Below are 14,975 nucleotides of genomic sequence, written 5' to 3'. Positions count from 1 at the left end.
GAGTGCCACCTGAAATCCTCTTTGATAGAACCTATTTCTCTTGGGGACTGCCTCCACCTTGTCTAGTGGATACCACTCATACGCCCACCAAACAACTTAAAGTCAAGGCCTCTTGCAATCGTAAGAATCAATAACGCAGCTACACTCTCCAAGATTAGCTCTTACATGATCATTGCCGAACATATATCTCATCCATCCATCCCATGAGCACAATAGAGTTTGGAAAATTTTGAAATTCACTGGAGAGGCTGGATACTCATTCTTCTGGAGACGAAACTTTATTACACATTTCGGAGAAGATCGATGGTACACCTTCTACAACCTCTAGTCCATGAATAAGAATCGTCACGTGATTAAGATGAGTCATAACAGTCGTATAGGACACTTCGAAGAAGTCATCATCCATATTTGGCATGTCTTTGGAATCATTAATGCCTCTTGGCTTAGCAGCGGAAATATCCCCAAGTGACATCTTATCCAACTAAAAAAAAAGTTTACGCTTCTAGTTACTGTTGGGTGGCTACATGTGCAAAAGATAAAAGATCACCTACCTTGAGTTCTCCTTGATAGCATTGCTGCTGATCATAACCATTGGAGATTGCTTTGTTGCTGTTGATACTCGCTCTACCATTGCTAACAAAGAAAGTCATTAACATCGAGCTAAACGTTCAAGTTTGATCAACTACTCGTGGATATTACAATCACATTTAAAATACGAAGACGAGATGAGCCTCCCTTGCTGATGGTTGGCGTACACGAAGATGGGGTTGGTCCTTCTGTTCGTGCAAAACAGGAAGGAGCAGAAGTTCCCTTTATACGCGACGGATTTCTAAATCCGGAAAGGGTTTCTTCCTCTCGCTCATACGAACAGGATTAGGAGAACCCGGTTGACCTCCAAGGCCTTGATCGGACATGCTCGCTTTATTTTTCCTACCATGGATCCCGATGAGCAAGAACGGTGATTTGCTAGTAGCCCCTGATTCAAAGCTGCTTCACCAGTACGACTGCCAAGAAATTTCAAACCAACTAATATCTCTCTGGTAACATCTATCTACTTCATCTTATTAGTTTTCTTATTCGTCTATCACCATCTAGTGCTTACCCCGTAACAATGTCACTATTACGTGCTAAGAAGGAGATTTGATATTGATGATGGTTTTTAGTTTACGGCGAAAACTGTAAAAGTTTGTCTACTTGACCCGGCATCAGAAGTAGTAGACCTTGATATGTCTATATTCCGCAAGGAATTTGAAGAATATATCAAAATCTGATGAGTGCCTATGTCTTTCTTCATATTATATTGAAACTCAATCTCCTAGATGAATTGTTCACTAGTATAGATCCTAATGAGTATTTAAGCTCCTAGCCGCATTATTCACTAATGCCGGAGCCTGCTGAATATCTACTATATGTTATTTTCCCCAACTGAACTCTTGATATTGATATGACATGACAATTAATGTTTGCTCACAGCTGAGTAGCATGAATTTCCCGAAGTGTCAGGATTAAGATTTGCATGAAAGTACTCAATCGGAAGCACGCCAACTGCGCTGCCGTCTGAAAATAAAATTAGTGATTTTGTGTCAACGCACAGAATTCATCAAATTTGATTAATTTTGAGTCAGTTCGCAAAATTAAATATTTTAACCTAATTTTACCAATTTACAAATATTATGTTTTTACAGCAGGCGCAATATCTCGAACCCTATTGGTCGAGACTAAACCTAAGTAAACTAGGAAATTGATCCACCATGGACTAGTATAAGCAACATCCTACCAAAAGTTGAAGAAACAAGAAATATAAAGGAATTACGGCAAATAAAGGCAGGAGCAAAAGAGGCGAGGCCGAGCCAGTTCTCCCTAGCTTGCGCCGCCGTACCATCGAACGACTATGCCCATATTGCTGCCTTCCGGCCCCTCTTTCCTACCGAACAATCAAATCGCTCTAAATACGCAGCATACACTTTTAATTAAAAGTCGAAGTTGGCTGGTCGACACGCTTAATTCCTTAAGAAGTCGAATCTAGACTGTCCATGTCAGTCTTAAAATGATCACGGCCACACGATTTGGCAGGCCAATTTAGCAAGATTAGCAGCCTCCTGACACGTCTGGACAAGATCCGTATTGCACACCGGCGGGCCCACTTATGCCTCAGCCAATCGGAGCCTTACCAGCTTGCTAGGAAAGCCTCAAACCGATCGCTCAAAGTAGGATGGATGTGCGACTCAAAAACCTAATTTATATTAGCAGCAGCGTATTGCTGTCGCAAAACGATCTCGGCCTTCCAACTTCGCTAGCCGAATCGACCCGCATAGATATGATTTTTAGCAACCGACGGCTCAACAGTAGCTCCGACCAATCGCATTTCTTCAAATATGCCAGCAATTCCATAAACCGATTATCCAAAGTGTGCCAGTCACGCGTCTTTAAAAAGCCTTGAATCGAGTCAACGACAGTATGCAACTGTCGCAAACCAATCGTGTCCGTCCGACTTCGCCACCCACTATGACCGACCTAGATCTAATTACGGGCGATCAGTAAGATGCCATTGTGATCACCGGCCATCACCAATCGTGGCCGTCCATCAACCTATTTGAATGGGTCCTGGCATCTGCTCGCGCTGCCCGCAAGGGTCTTAAAAAAATTCAAAGGCAGCCAACAAATGCTGCAAATCATCTCAGCCATCCAACTTGGCTAGCCAAATTTACCGGCTTAGATTTACTTCTGGGAGACCAATAAGGTGTCGTCGTGCTCACCGGACGCCACTCTTCCATGAGAGCCGATCGACTTGCCCTCGACCTGCTTGAGCGGCTCCCGGCAACTACCCAAAGACGGTCGACCGCGCTTCTTTTAAGACATTAAGTTTCGCGACCAACCAAGACGAGTTTTATACAATGATGCTTCATGAGCATCGATTATTTTAAGCTGCTTGCTTAAAAGCGATGCTTCACAGGCATCGAATACAGTTGATATTTTATAAATATCGATTTCAGAAATAATTTAATTATCTAACTTAAGAGCATAAAATGATATTTTCAGCGGCAAGTCTCACAACTTGACTTTTCACAAATGACTTCCCGCCGCCTAGCTTGCGCGTGATTGGTCGAAATAATTAAGTCTTGCAAACAAGACCCTCTTAGTAACTTTATACATATTTTCCTACAAAATACTCGAGACATCAAACATGTCACAAACTAGGGGATGTTCATCAGGGTATTGGTCTGGCAGTTTACAGCGTGTGGCGTGCAACACGCCCACTATGATAAAGTGTCAGGAAAGGCAGACAGTTAGTGATAGTACAGAAGTGGTGGGAATGAAACCAACCAGTCTTCCCCTCATAATAGGGACGTGGTTTTCACCATTCTACACGATCTCCACTTCTCCATTACTCAACTACTTCCACTTTCTATGAGATCCGGGTGCGTTCAACTATGACTTGTATAAATAGGTTTTCAACCTATTTCAAACGGACACCAGTGTTATCAACACAAGTATCTAGAAAAAACCAAGAAATTATAGCTTACATTTCACAAGAAAGTTCCACATTCTGATACAAGTCATAAAACAACCACACCTTCAGAGTTAACCATTCTGATCTCAACAACTTTTTTGCTTCCCTCCCTAAGAACAATCCTTCTCCTTCATTTTGTGACCGAAGCAAGATTGGAATGGCCATTTCTTGGTTTAGGCCATAATTGTACTGATTGATCTCCCGAATCTAAAGTACTCATGTGCAGTACATTTGTTTAGGGTTTAGATTCGTTTCTCGGCGGCACACCCAATTTACCATTTCCAGCAGAATTAGTTTTTACCCTAAAATACAAACAAATAGAAATTGGCGAGCCCGATTGAATAAGAGAAATAACTTGGACGGTATCAAAAACCAATATCCAAGTGTTAATCAATTCAATCAACAACCCAAGTGCCGGATTCAAGAACTGATTGAGCTTGCACACAACCTGTGATATTTAAATTATATAAACAAATATAATGCGGAAAAGAAATAACACAGACACCATAAAAAAATTTAACGAGGAAACCGAAAATGCAGAAAAACCCCGGGACCTAGTCCAGATTTAAACACCACACTGTATTAAGACGCTACAGACACTAGCATACTCCAAGTTAATTTAGGACTGGAATGTAGTTGAGCCCTAACCAATCTCACACTGATCAAGGTACAGTCGCGTTCCTTACGCCTCTGAATCCCAGCAGGACTCTGTGCACTTGATTCCCTTAGCTGATCTCACCCACAACTAAGAGTTGCTATGACCCAAAGTCGAAGACTTGATAAACCAATCTGTCTCACACAGAAAAGTCTATTGAATAGATAATTTTGTCTCCCACAGTCGAAGACTTGATAAACCAACCTATGAGTTTTCTTCCGTCTTTTGATAAATCAAGGTGAACATGAACCATTTAATACACCAGACTTATATTCCCGAAGAACATCCTAGTAATATCAATCACCTCACAATAATATTAATCGTATGGTAGCGAAACAAGATATTGTGGAATCACAAACGATGAGACGAAAATATTTGTGACTAGTTTTTATATTGCCTATCGTAGATTAAATCTTGAGCAAATCTTAGAGAAGATAGTACTCAATATGATAGAAAACAACGATATCAGAACACGCAATTACAAAAAAAATAGTTGGGTCTGGCTTCACAATACCAATGAAGTCTTTAATTCGTTAACCTACAGGGTTTTGAAAAAATCTAAGGTTAAAGAAGAATCGACTCTAGTCGCAACTAGTATGACACAGGAGGTGTGGGCATTAGGTTTCCCAGTTGTTAGAGTTCTCCCTTATATAGTCTTGAAATCAGGGTTTTGAATCAATGTTACCTTGGTAACAATGCATTCAATATTCACCGTCAGATGAAAACCTGATTAGACTCAAGCTAACACTAAATATGGGGTTTAGCAACTCATATTCGCAACAGCTTATCAGCTGTTGCGAATTTTCAATTGCGATGCGCAACCAATGTAGTCAGTATCGGCCGTATCGGCCGATATATCGGGGATATTTCGGATACCGGCCCAGAACGATACGATAAGAAGGATATCGGGGATACGATATTCCCCCGATAATATCGGCCGTAGTGGTCGAATATCGGCCGTTTCGGTCAAATATCGGCCGTATCGGTCGATACGAAATTTTCCTACATTTCCCGATATGAGACGGTATTGGTCGTTTTCTATAAAGTTTAAGGGTAATTTTGGCGAAGAAAGTCTTCCAGGTGGTAGTAGAGGTGCATGTAGCTCTCGAAGCAAGTTACTAAAGTTACTCTTTTGTTTTTTTGATAAAATTGATGTTATCTATTATATCTTATCCGAAAATGTGTGGCGAAAATGTTTAATATAAAATTATAGTCTCTAAATCTAGAACCGATATTATACCGATATTTCAACGATAATATCCCCGATATAAATTCGTACCAGTGTATCGGTCCCGGCCGAGATGAACCGATATCCGATATTAACTACATTGTGCGCAACTAAATCCAGTTGTGCACATGTGGAAAACTAGTGTGGCTTCCTACACTTTTAGCTGACTCGGTCTAGTTGGTTATTCAGCCTAATCAGATTAAAACTGACTCGGCATAATATTATTATCGAAACAAATCTCTTCTCATTGTCACTTCCCTTTCTTCTTCTATTTCTCCAGCAAAACCCTCACCACCCTCACCACTGAATCTCTTCTCTTTCATTCTCCCTATACAAAAATATTCTTGAATCTGTACATTTGATCTTTGTCAAGTAAAAATCCTAACGCCGTTGTTGAGGACGATTTGAATCATAAAGAAAACTGCAGCTGGGGAGTTATTCGTATTATAAGGTTAGGGTTTTTAATCTCTTACAATCCCTAGTTTGATTTCTCTGATTGATTTAATTTAGTGTATGGATCTTTGTTACAGCGGGGTTAGGGTTTTCAATCTCTCGAGGAGTCGTCTTTATCAAACCTATGATAATGGTTGCGATGATACGTCACCTCAATCAGATGTTTAAGGGTTCAAGTTTCTTAATCAACGGTAAGCCGCCTCAAATTTCAATATATATTAGTTGCTACTATGTATTGATTTTTAATTAGGGTTTTCATTTCTATTTTTTTTTTCTCTTCTTGCCAGAATTCTTCCTAAGGATTAGGTTTTCAGAGTACAAGACTTCATCATGGCAATTCAATGGTTGGTATTGTGCATCTTCTCATCTTTTCAGTTTGTTTTTTTTAATTTTTGTGTAATTGATTGTGTCTATTTTTTTCTTTATTCAGGCACCAAGGAATAGAAAGGCCTAGCTCCCTCAATTTTCAAAGCCAGCTAAATCTGGTGGTAGTAAAAAATAGAAGGTCAATCATGATCCTCAAACTTATATCTATCTATATATATATATATATATATATATATTGGGTTCTTCTTTTATGTTGGAACTTATTTTTTTTATTTTTTTAATGAATTGTTTTGTTTTTCGATTTGTATATAAGTGGAGCAAAGGTTAATATCATTCTCTTGTCTAATAAAGCAAGGGTTTGATCTGTGATTTTGCTAAGATTTCTGTAAATTCATCACTTCAGCTGGTTTAATAAATAGTATGCCTTTACTGAATATGCCTTTACGTTTCACCTTTAATACCTGAATTTACAATTTTAGTTCTCTAGAAGGGCCATCATTTATTAGTGAAGTTATTTTACAAGATAGGGAGTTGTGGGAAATCTCATGTTTTTTCTTCTTCTGAAAGAGCTACGGTAGGAATACCTGGATTTATTTAGTGTTGTCTTGTTGATTAATATTTCAACTATGTTTGAAACCTTCTCTCTAGATATTTCGTATATTCTAGAAAATTGATTTCTTTGTAAGCTGTAGGATGTTATATTGATTGAGTTCTTCTAGCATTTATATTCAGTTTAAAGTCTTTCTTATTCGTTCATGCTTTTGTGATTGTTGTTAGTTAGGTTTGCTTGCAATCTTGCATCTCAAAATCTTTGGGTTATGTTGCTTGATCCCAAGTCATAATGTTTGGTTTTGTGTTTTGCATTAGTTTTATGCCTCTCCCAGTCACTATGTACTTATTGGCCCTATATGAAACTAATTGACATATGATACTTGAGTCTCTTTCTATGTCAGAGTATACATTCCCGCTTAAGTTTTCTCTCAGTGTGTTGTTGGAGCCATATTTCTCAATATCCTACCACAGTGAGGATAACAAATTGATTATCGGTATCATATCTGCATTTTTTCAGTCTGATACACATAAAGAACGTACGCAATTTTTATGTGCTTTCCAATACATTAGTTTTTTCAATATTTCTGTTTGTTCTAGGGTGTTTAATTTAATCTTCTAAGCACCTATTTTGTTATCTTTGTGCAGAGCTTCTGCAAGTATTATGTCGTCTTTCTTCGTTGCTTCTGATGGTATCCTCTTAGAGATATCCATCAGGTAGAGTTGAGTCGTTTGGCTGATGGTGATGACAATACTGTTGAAAGTACTTCAGCGATGAATGTCAGCTTATAATATATCTCAGTCACTTTTTTTGTAGTCGTACCTAGCTCTAGTGCAGGAGAAGATCGAATAGTGCAACCTGCAATGGTACTACCTGCGATTATAAATTCATTTCAGTGATTTGATTCAATCATGATATGATCGTGTCACTCCCTTTATATTTTGTTCTTTTGCACAAATGTAACATAATTTTTTTTTGGCATTCTCTAGTTAAAAAAAACTGAAGCATTATCTCATTTTTTTCAGCAAATGTTCTTTCGTTCATTAGCTATTCAGCGGATTTCTGTACATTTGTTTTCTAATAAGACTTATCTATGCCTTTCTTATTCAAAGTTATACATGACATTCTTTCTTTTTTTGCAGTTTACATTCGAGCTGCTGAGAGATTCTACACTGATATTGCAGTTGATTGACATGGATGTTGTGTCTTGCAAAAATGTATCACTTTCGCTGCAGGTGGACTCCAAGAAAAATTGGTAGCTGAAATTTGCGTGAACGGCCTATTCCTTGCGCATGATGCATTTGGGTAGTTTCTTAAAACAAGCTCAGCATACAACCAGTTCTGTGTTTCTTATGTTAATTTTTGATATGCTAATATTATGGGTATTTTCTTTCTACCTCACAAAGTAGAATTTTTCTTTCCATCTCCATCTCTCTCTTGAAATTTTGCTCAGACCTTTTTGTTTCTATTTCCTTCCCTTGCTTTCTGTCCATTCGCTTACATTTCCTTTTTTTTTTTTTTTTAGTTTTATGTCGACCATTAAGAACTGGTATTCCAGGTTATCCTGCACGTAGGAGTCATTCTGAATTTGTTAATGGATTCGGTCTCTTAGCTCTAGAACTTATGGACGAAGGGTAGTTAATTACTTCAATCCACTATTCCTTTTTTGAGCATTAACTCTTTTTGGTTGATTTGCTGTAGTTAAACTCTTCTGCAGTGAAGTTCTTTTATTGAGTTCAATTATTGATTTCCTTTTTGTTTTTCTTACATCGCAGCTATGATGAATAAGCTTTGGCAACTAAATGATGGATAAGCTTTGGCAGCGAAGATTTTGCACAAGTTAAAACCTGAAAATTTTCATGTGTGCTCGCATACCATTTTGATAAAATTCATCAACTGGAAAAAAAATTGATTTTTTTTATCTGCTATACTATTTATATTAACTTTCCTCCTTACATGTCATGACTTTTTGCAGGTTAATCAAAAAGCTATGTATTTTAACTTTTTAAGTCATCTATGCCCCATACCTGCGCATAGGTGAGTTGGCAAAAAAAATTGAACCTCCTCTTGTTATCTGATTTTAAGTTTATTTGTTACTTGCCTTAGTAGGGTCACTAGATTTTGGGTTTCACAGATTCTGAGATAAGATTTCTGAATAAAATTGAGGATATAGAATATGAGAAGCTCACTCTTAAAGTCTTAATGTTTCTCTGATCGTAAGTTCTCTCTAATCATTGTTTCAATTTTTAAAGTTTCTTATGTCTTAAACAGAAAACCTTCAAGTATACCTTGTTTATGGAGTCTGACCTTCAGTTTTTTGTCTACTTGCGAGGTACTATGCTTAATGTTCATTTTTGCTTAGTGAGAAGTGAACTGCAGTAGGATCGGCATAAACCTGTGCAGGTATAAACTGAAGAAATTCGGTTTCTTTCCATATCATATCCGAGTTTCCTATTTGCCTTGAATAGTCTTATGTAAATAGAGATGTGACCTGCAGTTAATGTTTTGCATCTGTTAAAAATGTTCTCATCTTGGTTATTTCTTTTGGCAGTTAGTTGAATTGTCATTTTTTTCTACTTCAGTGGAGTTTGAATTTGTTTTTCTTCGTAATGCTGGATGTGTCATGGATTGTATCTCATGAATGGATAATTTTTGTGCAGGTTCTCTTGAGTATCACAGATTCTGAATTAGGTCTTCTAGATAAAGTTGAGGATGTAGAATATGAGAAGAGCACTGTTAATGCTTATCTGTAGTAAGTACTCTTTAATCACTGTTGCATTTTTTCAGTTACGTATGTCTTAGACAAAACCTTCAAGTATTTCTTAGGAAATGAGAATAAAAAAACTTAGGAAATGACTATGTTTAGTTACTTACATATCCTTTCTCATTCTTTATAAACTGCAGACGATGATATGCTTGCTTGTCGAAGAATTGCGAGTGTAGAATTTTATACTTGTATGTTTTGATACACAAATGTTGTGGTGTGGAGATGGGTAACAATAGTGTATTGTAGAGAATTCTTGTATGTTGTGAATGTTTTGCTGAAAAGCTTGCAGCTGAACTCTGTTTAAAAAAGTAGGTACTGTTGCAGGTACCCTCATTTTGACCAGACCAAAATTGACCTGGAACTATTTTTTTGATGTTACAAAAATTTCGCAACTGTGCATTCTGTTGCTAATTTTATACCGGAACTATTATAGCTGGTTCGGATAACATTGTCCGTTTTTTAAGAAATCTGGGTAAAAATTTCGTAACTGTTTAAAATGTTGCTAGGTATCATACAGTTTTAAGAGTTGCAACAGTCTCGAATTGCGAATCAGCTGGTCGCAAAAGTTTAAATCTGTTACGAAATTTTGGCGTCGCAACAGATTCTAACTATTGCGACCGAAACTTTGCAACGGAAATGTAGCCGTTGCGAAAAACTGTAACATTGACTTTCGTAACAGAGCAAAACTGTTGCGACCCCGTTTTGCACCTGCCAGTTACTGTTGCTAAACGTTAAATTTGGTGTAGTGTAATATCTTTCAACTGTTAGATCGAATTTAGCTTGTTACATACAAATGAAAAGTGACTTCATTTATACATGGGTAACCGTACCTAAACGTGTACACCTTGTCGGCTCAACAATGGTTAACCGAAGTTATCCATATGAACACTTTCATATCAACCTTGTTCATCTTAACCATAACTAGTTCAAATGACTCAAATGAAACTAGTTCTAGAGTTTTTCAATTGTTTATATTCTCATAGGAGTATACAAGACGCAATTGAAGCAAAATCGGTTTTGATTCACTCGAATCAATTCATGAACATTATAGCCATGGTTGGCAAAAGATTGCATTCCTTAATATATAAATGTATTAGTTCATTAACAAACCGATTTTAGAACATAACCTACTCAAGTATGTAAACGGGTACGCATACCTAAGTGGTCGAACTAAGTTAGGGTTCGCCAGTATGCGAACGGGTACGTATACCTTCCAAATTCAGTTGAATTTTCGGATATGAACTTTACGCCAGTACGCATACGGGTATGCATACAAAGTTCCCGGACTTTCATTAACCAACCAGTACGCATACGGGTATGCATACTATGGTTCCCAGACTTGGAATAACTTGTAGCAGTTAGCATACAAGTACACATACTATGTTATATCCAATCATGGTTAATAGTTCTAAACTCCCATTTCAATGATTGAAACATTCTTAGAAGACGACAATAGCTGCCTCACACAAACTATTAGCTTCGAAGTAATTTTCAAGTGATCGAATGATCAATACGAAACATTCTGAGTCTACATCAAATGATTGTCTCACACAAATCATGTAAGATGTTACCAACCGATTTTCACGTGATCATATTTTGACTTTCTTCAAGAATATAAGATAAACTTGGTTACAACGAAAACTTACCAACACATATTTCGAGAAATATGTAAGCGAGTTAAACTCAGCTCGAAATATCAAATGTTTATAATCGAAGTCTATATAGCTATACGACTTTTATCTTAAATAGGAGATAGAGTAGATAGACTTTTGAGTAACAGATGAGTTCAAGTCTCCACATACCTTTTGTTGATGAAGTTCCATAAGCTCCCCTTAGTAGTTCTTCTTCTTCAATCGATGAACGCCGTGAAGTCTAATGCTCAACTACACTTTCTATCCTAATCCAAGACTAAGATATAAGTAGACTAGAAATCAAGACTTATAGTTTTGGCAACTAAACTTGAAAAAAAAGCTTGAGATAGAAACGCTTGAGCTAGCAACGCTTGCGAGTTCGACCGAGCAGTGCTCTAACAATCTCCCCCTTTGTCAATTTTAATGACAAAACTATCAATACATATGGATTACAAAATAAATAAACTTTGTACCTTTTCATCCAAATGCTTGATTTCCTTGGTTCTTCAACATTACTCGAAATCTTCGTCACTTCCAAGTTCTCCAATGATTCTGAACGTGTTCAACTCAAATCATAGTTGTAGAAGATCCGTAGTTATAATAATATAAAAAACAAGATATTTTTGTCTTGTTATATATATAATGTCATAGTATTATTACACAACATCAAAGTCCAATTGTGTCATAACTTTGAAAACAATACTATGGTGATATGTATGACTCCCTTTAGTCAATACTTCATATTACATGAAAACCACTCCCCCTTACATAATGATCCATAAACTATATGTATTTGTAGTGTGAACTACACATTAATTCTCCCCCTTTTTGTCAATATAAATTAGGGAAATGTATAAAACAGTTCCACTATTAAGACCCGATTTGCAAATTAGTCATACTGTTACAATCAATTAACAAAACAGTCCTACTTTCGTCAACTGTTCGGTTAAGTCAGGTGGTCCCACCAAATCAGAGTTAAATGGATGGGTAGATTTACCTTCCTACCCTTAACCTAACTACACTAGATCTATAATCATATATCTTTTGAAGATTAATCTCGAGGATCCTTTAGACGGACACGATTATTCCGGTTGGGTGAAATTAGGTTTCTGTCCTGATCCTAACTATAATAGATCTGTACCACAGATCGTATTTAAGTTGTCTCGAGGATTATTCAGATAGAAAAGATTAGTCCCAATTAAATCTATAACAGTTTAGGGTTCTCTTCCCCTTTTCATTATCTACCGCCTCTCTCTATGTTACTGTTCTCTAAAGCTCTTTAAAAAATGGCGATTGACTGAAGAACTCGATATTTCGAGTCAGTTTCATCGTAAATTGATCCTTCTAAGATTACATAGTTCATTTGTATGATCTTATTTAACTTCAATGGCGTTTTAGTGAAGATTTTCGAGTCAAAACGTTGGTTTTCAAACAAGAGAAACAAGAGATTGGGTTTTTCTGCAGTTGGTGATTGATTGAGAGCTAAGTGCAGAGAGAATTTGAAGTTAGGGTTGTGATATGATGCTAACTGAATTGAGACAAAGATGGAGATAGTGATTGAAGTCAGATCGAGAAGAAGATGGTAGAGAAATTGATGTCCGTGGTAAGATGATTGATGGGTTGTTATGAATTAAGGGTCTGAGTCTTGTGTTTTTTTTTTTTTTTTTTTTGACATGAGAGTCTGGTGTTGTTGATTGATACTGCACCTGTAATTTCAATTTGGGGATTGTGTTAAAGAAATCTAATTTCAATTTCGGGATTTTCAGAACCCCTAGTTTCTTACTGATAGGGAAAAATTGATTCATCTGAAATGGTGTTTAGTATATATGATAGTTAGGTATTTTGTGTCGAAATGTGTTGCATGATAGTTAAGGTATCAGGTTAATATTGTTTTGATTATAATACATGAACATCAAAATTTACAATGTTAAATTGGTTGTTTGTTTTTGTTCTGCTGTTCTTAATGAGTGTGATGATGAAAAACTATATTGGTTGACAATGAGTTTTGTATTTAATTTGGTAGTTTTGAAGATGTTGATGGAGCTGGATATGGACCAAGCTGTTAGGTTCTGTTGCTGCTGCTGTGGTGGTCGGTAATGTGACCAAATGGTTTTGTTGGTTTAAGATGTTGCAGCTGGGTTGCTGCTGAAGACGAGTACAGTGGATTGTTAGTTGAAGAAGTCCATCAAAAATTTGGTTAATGAATACAGCAAATTATCTATCTTATATGAAATGTTTGAATTTGAGAGTAATGTTAAATTTTTGTTGTATCGCAAATTATTTATCTTATATATTAATTTCTCCCAACTTCCTTTGCAGGTTTCAAAGACCTCAAGGTGCAGTATCATCTTCCATGCTAGGTCTAGAGGCAGTCAATGGTAGCCTGGATGACTTCAGTTTCGAAGATTTCCATTGCCTAAATGAATGGTAAGGGCATCCAATCATGATATTCCATTCTACTTTTTAGGATTCTACATTATCATTATTCATCAACAACTATGATTATTGAGTTTCCTTGAGGAGAGTTTACTGAATCTCCTAAGCTACGTGTGATCTTTAAGTGCTTTTTTACACCTTACCAGCCCTTGTTGGCAGCTGCTATAAATATTAGTTAACCGAAATTACTGATATAATGCTATTGCAACTTATATTCTACCAAAGGTTCTTATTCATGTTATATTTTTGTAGATCCACATGAGTTTGAAACTTAAAGGGAAGTTTACATGCATCATGGGTTGTTCACAGAAAAAGGAATTTGAGAAGGAGATGAGACTGGTAGTGTTGATGCGATGGGTTGTTGTTGAAGAAGAAGTTTTTACTGCAGTGGATGTGTGCGGTTTTAGATGGCTCAAATGTTGTGGTTTGAGAATGTGCAGGGGATTGAAACTGCAAGGAAGGAAATTATGGAGCTGACTTGAATCTGGTGATGGAGTTGAAATACAGCTGAAGGTGGAGCAAGATGAATGGGTTCTGGACAGGGTTTGATGGAATTGATTTGATGTTGTTGGTGATTGAAGTTAGCTGCACTAGTGATGTCTGAAACAGATATGAATAGTTATTGTAGTTGCAGCTAAAAGCATTTCAGGTGTTGAGCTGAAGCTGGTGGTAGTATGTAGAGATGAGTGATGTGTTGTAGTTGAGGACAAGAACAAGGTCTGGATTGCAGTGGTGTGATGATTGTAGCTGAGTTGAAGTCTTAATGCATCTAAGCTTGATGTTGCTATGAGGTGGAAGTGTTGTTTTAGTGAGATGCGGTATGTTTGAAATGGATGTGCTGTTTACTGGTATATGGAAGAGAGATATAGAGCAGCAGATTTTCTTAAGTGTGCCACGTCAGCGAGATGTCCACCCCGTCAGCCATGGGTTAACTGCGGTTAACATTTTCTTAACATTTGCTTGAGTTAAGAGCGAGGGCATTTTGGGGACAGTTAACCCCGTTTTCTTGAAAAACTATTACGTCGCCCAATGTATGATCATTTTGTAAGCAAATTTCAAAAGTATGATCATTTTGTAATTGAATTACAAAAAGTATGACCATTTTGTAAATGTATGATCATTTTGTAAGCAAATTTCAAAAGTATGATCATTTTGTAACTGAATTACAGAAAGTATGACCATTTTGAAAATGGACCTATAAATTGGCAAAGGTACGAAAACTAATGGGATCATAATTGAAATTCTCACAGAGATACTTCATGACTAAAAGAGAACATATCAATTTTGGTTCGATGATTTCACATAGTCGGAACTTAGTGTATTCATCAAGGAGTTTAAAAAGATACAAGATAACTCTTACAATATTCCACAGATGCACTCCCCATAAAGATTTGACAATTAAATACAAGTTCAAATA

General features: G+C 36.8%; 2 long non-coding RNA genes across 6 annotated transcripts; both read left to right on the top strand.

The window, feature by feature from the left end:
• Positions 1 to 5,669: 5,669 nt before the first annotated feature.
• LOC113301300 lies at positions 5,670 to 9,867 on the top strand. Of its 4 annotated transcripts, XR_003336206.1 has the most exons (13): positions 5,670 to 5,845; positions 5,925 to 6,038; positions 6,135 to 6,191; positions 6,278 to 6,352; positions 7,372 to 7,590; positions 7,867 to 8,029; positions 8,250 to 8,358; positions 8,500 to 8,585; positions 8,700 to 8,761; positions 8,859 to 8,940; positions 9,057 to 9,127; positions 9,385 to 9,476; positions 9,629 to 9,867. It is a non-coding gene; the product is annotated as an uncharacterized LOC113301300 (long non-coding RNA). The 4 variants fall into 4 exon arrangements; XR_003336204.1 differs by having other exon boundaries at positions 8,500 to 8,563; positions 8,859 to 9,127; XR_003336203.1 differs by having other exon boundaries at positions 8,859 to 9,127.
• Positions 9,868 to 12,308: 2,441 nt separating this feature from the next.
• Positions 12,309 to 14,745, top strand: LOC113303754. Of its 2 annotated transcripts, XR_003337751.1 has the most exons (4): positions 12,309 to 12,725; positions 13,146 to 13,318; positions 13,442 to 13,549; positions 13,811 to 14,745. It is a non-coding gene; the product is annotated as an uncharacterized LOC113303754 (long non-coding RNA). The 2 variants fall into 2 exon arrangements; XR_003337750.1 differs by having other exon boundaries at positions 13,146 to 13,549.
• Positions 14,746 to 14,975: the final 230 nt, after the last annotated feature.

Source organism: Papaver somniferum, chromosome 8, assembly GCF_003573695.1.
Source record: "Papaver somniferum cultivar HN1 chromosome 8, ASM357369v1, whole genome shotgun sequence".
NCBI classification, from domain to species: Eukaryota; Viridiplantae; Streptophyta; class Magnoliopsida; order Ranunculales; family Papaveraceae; genus Papaver; species Papaver somniferum.
Note: the sequence above shows the minus strand (reverse complement) of the source record. Positions and strands in the feature narration are given on the sequence as shown.